Genomic DNA, 12186 nt, shown 5'->3' on the forward strand with positions numbered 1-12186 from the left:
ACCTAATGCTTTGATAATCCTTTATCAAAGCTTATACACCTTTCCCTTAGATAGCTCATATGTGTGTCTAAACAATTCAGACCAATTGCCAAATCTCACAATTCGAATCATGGAAAGGGATACCGTAACCATAATCGAATTTGAGAATGAAATTTCACAATCATTATCTTCTTAAAATCTCTATTAGTGAAAGCATTTCCTCACAGTCATTTTCATGAAGGAGGGAATCTTATGACACTTAGATTTTAATGGTGTATGTGTTCCTATCCATGTGAATTTGTCAAAACCAAAGTTCACGACAAATTCAAACTCATATGGACCGAACTTTCTTAATCTTGACTTCTTGTCTTATGGTAACACAGCTGCCCACCATGTCTTCCAAGTAGTTGAGAAGCTCACCCTTTCATATCAATGTACTTTCCATTGATCAAGGTGCTTGCCTTTTATGTGTTCAGATGAGAACTCATAGAACTCACAAGCATAATTAACTCAATTGGAATGGCACAGAAAACAAAATAGTGTCAACACGATAGGTTGTAAACCTCAACTCGTGTGCTAGTGATGATCGATAAGGTTTATTTTGATTTGTTCTTGAAACCTTTCAAGACCACTAAGACTCCCACTGACTCCTTGACATATAAGATTCTTTTGCCAATAAACATTTCTTGACAAACAAATATTCAAGAGTTAGTGTAGTTTTTATCAAAACACTTCATAAATTGGTCCTAGTTGGTCTTTGTCTTATCCAAGACATCACAACTCTCCTCATTTGATGAATGTTATAAACCTTCTTAATACTTGTCACTCATTGTCATAATCTTAACTCTAAGACTTGTTTTGGAACGAAGTATGATTGACTTATTGATTTTAACCATTTCTTCAATTCTTGATTCCTCTTCTTAGACATACAATTGTACTAAGACTCACTTAGAGGATCAATTGAGATATGGTTCTTAATCATTAAGACCTATCATAAAGCATAAAAGGTACTCTCCCTTCTTCTTAGAATGGAGAAACTTTTATCTTTCTGCCTACTTGATTCTTCTTATTCGTTCTGCTATTGATTTAAACTTATTCAATCAATTCAAAATTACACTTAATATTATAACTATAATCATATTTACTAAACTTTTAGTAAATCATGACGAATATCTTTGTTACTCTTATGGTGGACTTGATCAACACACAACTTTGTGTACTCGATCTCCTAGTCCTTCACTTGACACTTTGTCAACGAATTAGTCTAATTTACAAATATGAAATTTCTCATTCATCATGCAACCAAGTTGCGTGATTCCAAATTTCTGTCCAAATGAAACTTGGGCGATGAGAAAGTCTCCTAATTTGGTAAATTTTCGACATTTCCATAATTAAGAATCAAATCCATTATTGCTAATAATAGAAACATTCAAACATCAATTTTTTCATACACGCCATTGCAAGGATAAATAAATAATATAAAATCAAAATTTATTTTATTGAGAAAAGATTTGTCCTTACAATGAAATTCATTGAAAAACTATGCTAATACATATTTCTTAGCAATCTAATTCTAACTCTAAGTAGTAGCTCAAGAATCTAATCTTCAAGTAATGCGATCGAAATCCATTTCTTCATGGGTAGATTCTGCTCACTTCTTCCCTTAAGCTTCTTCGCTTTTCTTCGATCCTACAAAACATCAATTGTAATCTTATCACATTATGTATTAAGAATCTAGAATATGAGCTTAAAGAGTTATTCAATGAATTTTACCTAAAGCAGAGCCATACGTTATGACTCTCCCATCTCTTAGATCTCTTAGGTAAATAGGGCAGCTTCGTCTCCAATACCCCTTCTCTTGGCAATAAAAGCAAATTGACTCTTTTGGAACAGGACATGGAACTACTTCAGACAGTTCCTTTCTCTTATGATCAAACTTTTCGATCATAGCATGTGTTTCGTTGCCATTGTCTATATCCATAGAGGTCTTGAAGGCAGATTCACCAATCAACTTTGCTTTTCTATTGCGCCAAACCATTGCTGATTCAGCAGCAATAAGCATATAGGTGAGATCTATAAGGGTCACGTCGTAGTTCATCATATAGTACTCTCTTACGAACTCACTATATAATTTAGGAAGTGACTAAAGAACCCAATCAATATCCATCTCCTCACAGACAACGGATCCCAACATTCTTAACCTATCAATGTGTGACTTCATCCCTACGACGTGTGCACACACCGACTTTCCTTCTTTATGTTTACTTGCCAAAAGGGCTTGAGTGAGCTTGAACCTTTCAAGCCTTCAAACTTGTGGGTTAGGGAGAATAATTGAAGGAGGTGGAGGAAGAGAAGCATGATCTCTTGTTCCTCGATCGAATCGTGGAATATCATCTTAATGTGGAATGCTTGTTCCACGGGATTTGGGAAGACCATAGTTGTCGTACTTTGACATCTACAAAATGGGAGAAAATGAATTCAAGTTAGTTGATTGATTGAGTCCTTAGTAAACCACACAAATGAGATACTAAGGCTAGGACCCAACACAATATGCTACAACCTAGAAAAGGGATGTTGTAATCTAGTTGCAGAATATTTGAAGGTAAGTGAATGACGATTCACTAATTTCCACCATGAAAAACGAAAAGGAAATTTAAGTTTTAAATCTATGAAAACTCTTAGATCCTTTGAGATTCATTGAACATTTCATTGTCATGTTTAAATCACGATATGCCCCTCTAGTTTGTGACTGGGATGTCGAGGATCACAAAGCAGGTGTGAATAACCATGCAAACTTACATGGTGCCCTCACATGTTACAGTCACCTATTCGATGTGCCGGTAAACCACACACGCTCCACCAAACTATGACAAACATTGAGTAACCCTTTGCTACCTTTGCTTAGAACAATTTAGTGTGTCGGTTAACTTCACACGCTCCACTAACGTCTTCGCAAGGGTACAAAGTGTAATTTCATGGAATTGCATCAATTCAATTTTGCCTAAGTAACTAAGATTGGGAATTTGTAAAACATTTAGTTACTTTTTTACTTCATTATACTTATAATGGAAGGTTTTTTTTTTCCTATCCTACCCGTTCGACTAACGACCCTCCACTAGTCAAGAGTGCGATGGGTAAGAGTGGATACCCATTCAATCGCCATTTTATAGGCAATTTCCTTAAACACCCCTTATAGACCAGCTTCGTGAATGAGGCCTACTAACAGTAAGACTGACTTTTACTCATACATATATATAATTTTAGGCTTTTAATGTTATATATAGTATAGGGTGTATTTTACACTTTTAAAATACTAGGTGGTCAAATTTAACAATTATACTTTTAATTCAATTAAATTGTAAACCAAAACTTTATGGATTTATTAAACCTCTTTTAATTATATGCCTTAATTAATTAATAAAACCATAAGGGTGTGATTTGAACTTTTCAAAACAATACTAGGGTTTTAGAATTTAACATTCCTAGATTAAACTTTTAATCAACTTTTAAATTCCAAAACTTGAGGGAAAGTTTTGAAACATTTCGAAACATTAGGGTTTAAAATTTAAATATACATCAAAATTAAACTTTTAATCAAAATATTTAAATTCCAAAACTTGAGGGCAAGTTTTGAAACCTTTTCAAAACATTAGGGTTTCAACTATTTAAATTTCAAAACTAAACTTTTGAGTTCAAATTTAAACTATAAAACCTAAAAGGGGAAAATTGAAACTTCTCATAACACAAGGATCAAATAACAAATAATATAAATTAAACAATTAATTTTGTCATTATCTATATTTGACCTAATTTCAATTTCTTGCAAAATAAGTTACCCAATCAATACAAATAATCAACTTTAATCATATAAGGAAGTTATTATCTAATCAATTGGTAATTATCTTTTGTTTAATCAAGGATATACTCATAAATATGATTAAAATTAGATTTTAATGATCTAAAACAGATAAGGCAATTATCCATGAGAAAAACAGCAAGAAATCCCGAAATCCCCTCTTTCTGACGCTCGAACTCGCCGAGTACCCATATGGACTCGCCGAGTAGGGGCCTACTTGCCGAGTCCACAATGGGACTCGCCGAGTTCATCAGGCAGTTTCACAACTTGAACAAACATTAGAAGGCATCAATACAATAGAAACCAATCAAGGCTCTGATACCACTGATGGGTTTTTCATCATAAGAACATCCTATGTGCTCATACAAACCCTAATGCTTGGATTTAGGTTTCTCTATTGTACATGCAGGTTATCCAAGCCTATAAACCCTAGATCTAGTGTATGATAATCAATATAACATATAAATAAGGGTTTAGATCATACCTTGATTGTTATGTAGTAATAACAATCTCAAATCCTTCTTGTATTGACTTTAGAAAGCTTAGAGTCACAAATGTCACTCCTCTAATGGTTCACAAACACCAAGAGCAAGAGGATGAAGAAGAGAAGAGAAGGAGGCTGCCCAAAACGTGTGGAAACCCTAGAAGAAAGCTTGTCCACGTTTTTGGGGCATAAGGGCTCTATATATAGTGAGACTATTAGGGTTATCTAACAAGGAAACCCTAATTTGGATGCTTAAGCCCTAAGCAACCCATGGACTCCTTTCCTTAAAGGCCTTGGACGATTTCTAATGGGTTTCCCCATAGAATTCGTCCACTCCGTAATATAAGGCAATCCATTGCCCAAATTGCAATTATCTTATAATTATAATTCCAGTCCCTTAAGTTTAATTAATCTCTTTTAGTCACAAACTTAATTCTTATTAATTCTTGACTAATATTAACTAAACAATATGATTTCTCCTTTAATATATTATTCTCATAATATATTAATAAATCATATTTAATCCTTTATCTCCGTAATTCATCCTATCAAGTTGCTTTGGTGAAGGCAACCCAAAAGGACCATGCACCATCGGGTCAAGTACATACCAAAATAGTTATGGACTTAAACACTAATCCAACAGTACCAACAATAGTATGACCTTGTGGAAGAGGAACAAGTTGCCATACTTTATTTCTTTCAAATTCTTCTAATTCTTCTTGCATTACGGCAATCCAGTCTGGTTCAAGCAATGCTTCTTTGATCGTTCTAGGTTCAACCAAAGACATAAATGATGCATAATGGCAGTGATCAGATAAGTCCTTGGAAGACCGAGTATGAATGCCTGCGGATGGGTTGCCAATGATTTGACCTGGTGGGTGGTCCTTCGTCCATACATGTCGACGAGGCTGTAGATAATTAGCAGCTGCGGTGGAGGGGATATCTTGGATGACAGAGGAATCTGTGGTTGGAGAAGGCAGTTTCCCTTGGATTTGAGAACATCCTGCTTAAACAACTTGATCTATTGGAGCATAATTTTCTTGAGGAATCGGAAGAGGTTGAGGTTCCCCCTAGAATGCAGATGGGAGTTCCTCTGGAACCTGAGAAGGTCCCCCTGGAATGCAGATGGGAGATTGACAATTCTAGGATTGGTTCTCGTGTCAATATTTTCTATGAATTCATCATTTGAGTCCTCCGAAGGTTCGTTTGATGGTAAAGCTTCACTTTGGGTAGGATTGTAAGCAGCATCAGGCTGGAATCTCAACGGTTGCAAAAAGATCCAGAGTAGAGCTTTCCCTTTCAACCGGAGAGGTGGAAGTATTGAGCGATACTACTTCAGATAGAGATGGTCCAGATACTTCGGCATGTTGTTGTTGAGCTGCGGGTGACACCAGAACTTCGGATAGTTTCGCCATTTCAATGGGATCAAAAAGATCATCACAGTTGATTTCAACTAGATTCAGAGGTCTAGAAGCGGCTGGAATGTCACTTTCCATGATTGTAGTGGTTTCGGTGGACGAAGGTGCAACGCGGATTTGAGAGTCATCAAATTTCACATCAAAGCTTTCAATGATCAACCTTGTTCTTCTGATGAGTACTCGATATGCAACGTTGTTAGTGGAATAACCAAGGAAGATACCTTCGTCAGACTTTAGTGCAAACTTGATGAGTTGATCTCGATTACTGATCACGAAGCATCTACATCCAAAGATATGAAAGAAACGAACATTGGGTTTGCGATTGTTGAGACCTTCATATGGTGTTTTATTGAGACGCTTGCACGCGATACTTCGGTTTTGAACAAAGCATGTGGTTGCTACTGCTTCATCCCAGAAGTTGAGAGGAAGTTGGGCGAAGTTAAGCATGGATCTGGCTACTTCAACGAGTGTGCGGTTTCTTCTTTCTACTACACCATTTTGTTGCGGTGTATAGGGTGCTAAAAAGTTGTGAGAGATCCCATTGGAAACCAGGAAATTGTTGAGAAGGTGATTAGTGAACTCTGTTCCATTATCACTACGGATGCGTCTGACTGGAAGTTTGATCTGAAGTTTGATTTCTTTGATGAAGTTAATGAAGATTTGCGGTGTCTCTGATTTGAGTCTAAGAAAGAAGTGATGGGTTTTAGCCATAAGAACTTTCCTATGTGCGCATGCAAAACCCTAATGCTTGGATCTAGGCTTTCTAAATTAAACATGCTTTGAATCCAAGACTTCTAATGGCTAATTAGGTTAAATAACAACATTGATACAGATCTAGAACCATACCTTTGAATTCCTTGTTGATCTTGTAGTCTTGGAGCTTCTAGAGTCACAAATGTCACTCCTCTAATGGCTTACAAACACCAATAGCAAGGAAGATGATTTAGGAGAGAGGAGAGGGGAGGAAATCGGCCAGGGTTCTCTTACTTTAGGAGAGGTGCCGATTTCCCTTAGCCATGGGGTCTATTTATACTTGTAGACTCCTTAAGGGTTACAACCTAAACCCTAATTGGATAATCTTCTTTTAAGGCTATCCAAATCCTTTCCTTAGATAAGTCATGGACGATTTTGAAGCTATCCTAGCTTCTAGAATCCGTACCTAGTATATCTACATGGATTTACAGTCTAAAGCTTAACTATCAAACAATTGACAGTTTATACCCCTTTATTTAATTAACCTCTTTAAGTCACCAAATTAATTCCAATTAATTCTATGACTTATATTAATCAAATAACAATATATTATTCATTATATTATTCTCATAATATATTAATAATATTTACTCTCTCTTAATAAATCATCCTATCAAGTTGCTATGGTGAAGGCAACCCAAAAGGACCATGCACAACCGGGTCAAATACCTGCCTAATATAGTTGCAGCCTTAGACACTATTCCAACAGTCTCCCACTTGGATAAGTCTAGTAACTATATGGACAAGTACAATTCGGTTTGCAATCGTAGCTCTCAAAGACGCTGTCAAACTCTGATCTAATCAATCTTGTCCTTTAGATAAGGGATCGTACAGACCTCTGTTAGATATCACGCTGACAATCCTATGGAATAGTTAGTCAAGCATTTAGGTTTCTCGATCTCTGATTTATTTGACATAGAACTTAATCGAACACATCAATTCAGTTCTGACCGGGCCCGACACATAAGTCAAATCAAATCATCGAGCGGCCGAGATATCGCTTTTACCTTCTTAGATAAAAGTTACAGATAAACTTCGACTTATATGCATTTACTTATTCATTAACCAACTATACACAACAATGCGTTTTATAACACCGAGTTACTGATGCGTTTTCGCATTATCAATGTACAATCAATTAACAAATAACAAACCATATATCTAGGTTTTAAGACTATATGATATTATCGTCTTGCGATCACCTTTTATATCGTATTCCATAAGGTGATTCCAGCAAGCGCGGGTTTGTTCCAATGCTCAAAACTAGTTCATAAGCAATCATGAACGTTGCAACAACCCTTTGCTATGTCTAACACCATTTAGACATTCTACACACCAATTCATGACAATCTTCATTCATATCTACTTCCAACATATAAACGATTGTGGACTATTTGAACAATTCTATTATTCCTAATAATTTAAATTATTCTGGAAGTCAAAACATGCAAAGTGAAACAATAGCTAAACAATTAACATAAGATAGTAACATTACTCATAAATAAAACTCCTTTATTTAATCATCAAATGTTAATTACATTTATCTATTACACGTTTCTAATACTATCTAATCTATGCTAATATCATCCTTCAGCCCAATACTCCTAGCATGCTGCAAGTGCTTAACCCTACTCAGTCCCTTCGTAAGCGGATCTGCTGGGTTATCTTCTGATGATATCCTCTTCACTACGAGTTGTCCTTCTTCTACACGATGTCTAATGAAGTGATATTTTCTGTCGATATGTCTTGATCTACCATGATCCCTCGGTTCCTTGGTCAAGGCAACCGCTCCTTCGTTATCACAGAAAATCTCCATGGGCTCCTTTATGGTAGGTACAACTCCAAGATCACCGACGAAGTTCTTTAGCCATATTGCCTCCTTCGACGCTTCGCTCGCTTCAATGTACTCTGATTCGCACGTTGAATCAGCTACGGTCTCCTGCTTGGAACTCTTCCATGTCACTGCTCCTCCATTTAGGGTAAAGACCCAGCCCGACTACGAACGGTAGTTGTCCCTGTTGGTCTGAAAACTAGCGTCACTATACCCTCGCACCTTCAAGTCATCACTCCCTCCGAGGACTAAGAACCATTCCTTCGTCCTCCGAAGGTACTTAAGGATATTCTTCACCGCAATCCAATGTGCTCTGCCAGGATTCCCTTGATATCTACTAACCATGCTCAAAGCAAAGGCTACATCAGGGCGAGTACAAGTCATAGCGTACATGATTGAGCCAACTGCGGAAGCGTATGGTACTCGGCTCATTTCTGCTATCTCAGCTTCGGTACTCGGACTTTGAGTCTTACTCAACTTGGCATTACTTTGTATTGGTAATTCTCCCTTCTTTGAGTTTTCCATACTAAAACGTTTTAGTACTTTATCCAAGTAAGTATTCTGACTAAGCCCCTCCGAGGTCCTTCATAGCGAATCACTTCCCGAGCCAGGACTTAACCTTTTGCAGAGTTGAGATGTCGTTTCCTATGAGTAATATGTCATCGACATATAGAACGAGGAAGCTTACTATACTCCCACTGGCTTTGACATATACACAAGATTCGTCTTCGCTTCGTACAAATCCAAACTCTTTGACTTTTCTCATCGAAGAAAAGATTCCATCTGCGAGACGCTTGCTTAAGTCCATAAATGGACTTCTCAAGCTTATACACTATATTCGGATGCTTCGGATCTACAAACCCCTCTGGATGAGCCATGTAAACATCCTCAGCCAACTTTCCATTAAGGAAAGTGGTCTTGACATCCATTTGCCAAATCTCATAATCATGAAATGCGGCAATAGCTAGCATCACTCTAATAGATTTAATCTTCGCAACTGGTGAGAAGGTCTCATCATAGTCAACTCCGGGAGTTTGAGTAAAGCCCTTCGCAACCAATCGCGCTTTATATGTGTGTACGTTTCCATCCACGTCGGTCTTCTTCTTGAAGATCCATTTGCACCCAACGGTCTTACGTCCGGGCACATAATCAACCAAATTCCAAACTTGGTTATCATACATGGATTGGATCTCGCTATCCATTGCCTCTTTCCATTTCGCAGACTCCGGGCCTGCCATGGCTTCCTTATAGCTATTAGGTTCATCAAGATTTATTAGTGTACCATCACTAATATACGTGTCCCCTTCGGTAGTAATATGAAAACCATAAAACTGGGGATGAACTCTAACTCTATCAGAACGTCTAAGAGGTAAGGACTCATCAATCGGTTCAACGGGAGTCTCCTCCTCGGGTTGAGTGCCAGCGGTAGAGGTTCCTTCATCTATCGACTCTTGAATCTCTTCAAGCTCGATTTGCCTCCCACTGTTTCCTTGGCCTATGAGTTCTCGCTCTCGGAAAACTCCTCTCCTTGCAACAAAGACAACATTGTCCTTCGGTCTATAGAAGAGATATCCAAAGGATGTCTGCGGGTAGCCGATGAAAATACATCGCTCACTTCGAGGTTCAAGCTTTTCGTGAGTATCTCGTCTTACGAAAGCCTCGCAACCCCAAACCTTGATATGTGCCAACGAGGGAGCTTTCCCTGTCCACATCTCGTTAGGTGTTTTGCAACCTTCTTAGTAGGGACTCGGTTAAGGATATGGGCGGCAGTCTCTAAGGCATACCCCCAAAAAGAGATAGGTAGTGAAGCACGACTCATCATAGAGCGAACCATATCCAATAAGGTTCGATTACGCCTTTCTGCCACACCATTCAACTGCGGTGTCCTAGGAGGCGTCAATTGCGAAACAATTCCACACTCCTTGAGATAATCGTGGAATTCAAGACTTAGTTACTCTCCTCCTCGATCGGATCGAAGCATCTTGATTTTCCTGCCCAATTGATTCTCCACTTCATTCTTGAACTCTTTGAACTTTTCAAAGGTTTCTGACTTTTGCTTGATTAAGTAGATATACCCATATCTACTATAATCATTGGTAAAGGTCACGTAGAAGCGGTTCCCATCCTTCGTGGTTGATCTAAACGGTCCACATACATCGGTATGTATTAGGTCCAATAGACCCTCGCCCCTTTCACACGTACTCGTGAAGGGTGATTTGGTCATCTTTCCAAGTAAACAAGACTCGCATGTGTCATCTTCCCTAAGGTCGAATGACTCCAACACTCCATCCTTTTGGAGTTGGGCTATGCGTTTCTTGTTGACATGTCCAAGACGACAATGCCACAAGGATGCTTTATCCATATTAGTGGAAGAATCTATATTCAAAACATCATTTCCTAAGTTATCAACAATCATAACAGTTTCATAAATTCCATTACATGGTATAGCTTCAAAGTAAAAGACACCATTTAGATAAGCCAAAATAGAACCATTCTCATTATTAAAAGAAAATCTAAATCCTTGTCTATATAAACCATGAAATGAAATGATGTTTCTAGCCATTTCTGGCGAATAGCAACAATTGTTCAAATCTAAACACAAATTATTCCTAAGCACTAAAGAATACACTCCAATCTTGGTCACAGGCGATGATCTTCTGTTTCCCATGATTAGATTGATCATTCCTTGCTCCACATCCCTACTTTTTCTTAGTCCCTGCACATTAGAACAAATGTGGTAACCACAACCGGTATCAAGAACCCAAGAAATAGCATGATTAGAATCGTTAGATTTAATTGTGTATATACCTGCGAAAGATGGCTTGATCTTTCTTTCTTTGATTGCTTGTAGGTACACTGGGCAACTTCTCTTCCAATGTCCTATCTTGTGGCAGTGGTGGCACTCTGCCTCCTTCGGGTTAGGGTAGGGCTTAGCGGGATCAACTTTGGTCCCACTAGAAGAGGCACCATCTCGGGCTTTGACCTTGCGATAGTTCTTCGATGAAGCCTTCCTCTTCTTTCCCTTTCCTTGACCAATAGCCAAGACAGGAGCAGCAGGCGGATTGGGAGTTGGTGCAACATACTTGTCTTTGAAGTTGCTCTCAGCGGCCCTCAAAAGACCTTGGAGTTTGCTTAGGGTGACCTCTTCTTTGTTCATGTGGTAGGTCATCCTAAATTGGTTGTACATCGGAGGCAAAGAGTGAAGCACCATGTCGATCGCCAAGTCTTCCCCAAAGTCAACATTTAACTTGCGAAGGCGGTCGACATACCTTTGCATCTTTTGCAGGTGCACGGTAAGAGATTCTCCATGACCCATCTTAGCGGAAATCATGTTGGTGAAAATCTCATAACGCTCTTGTCTCGCGTTCTGGTGGTATCTCTCCAATAAGTCTTGGTGCATCTCGTACGGGTACATGCCCTCGTAGGACTTTTGGAATCCGGAGTTCATGGTGGCAATCATGATGCAATGTACCTTCGTTGCATCTCACTCATGAGTTTCAAAAGCGGTGATTTCGGCCAGAGTAGCGATTTCAGGGTTGATTTTCTCGCGCTTCTCATCGAGGACATACTCCTTATCCTCATAGCGAGCAATGGTGCGAATGTATCTTATCCATTCGCTAAAGTTCGTTCCATCGAAGGTGACCTTTTGGCAAAGGCTCATCAACGTGAAAGAACTAGCAGCAGCGTTGTTTGCGTTCGACATCTAGAAAAGAAAAAGGACAAAGATAGATTAGAATAGGAATACCTAATTATCACCCAATAAGAAAAATTAGGGCTAGGATCCAACAATAACATTTACATACTAGAAAAGGGATGCCGTAATCTAACATGCAAATAAATTGAAGGTAAGTGAATGACGATTCAC

Source organism: Lactuca serriola, chromosome 4 (genome assembly GCF_051521515.1).
Source record: "Lactuca serriola cultivar US96UC23 chromosome 4, Lser_US96UC23_V15, whole genome shotgun sequence".
NCBI lineage: Eukaryota > Viridiplantae > Streptophyta > Magnoliopsida > Asterales > Asteraceae > Lactuca > Lactuca serriola.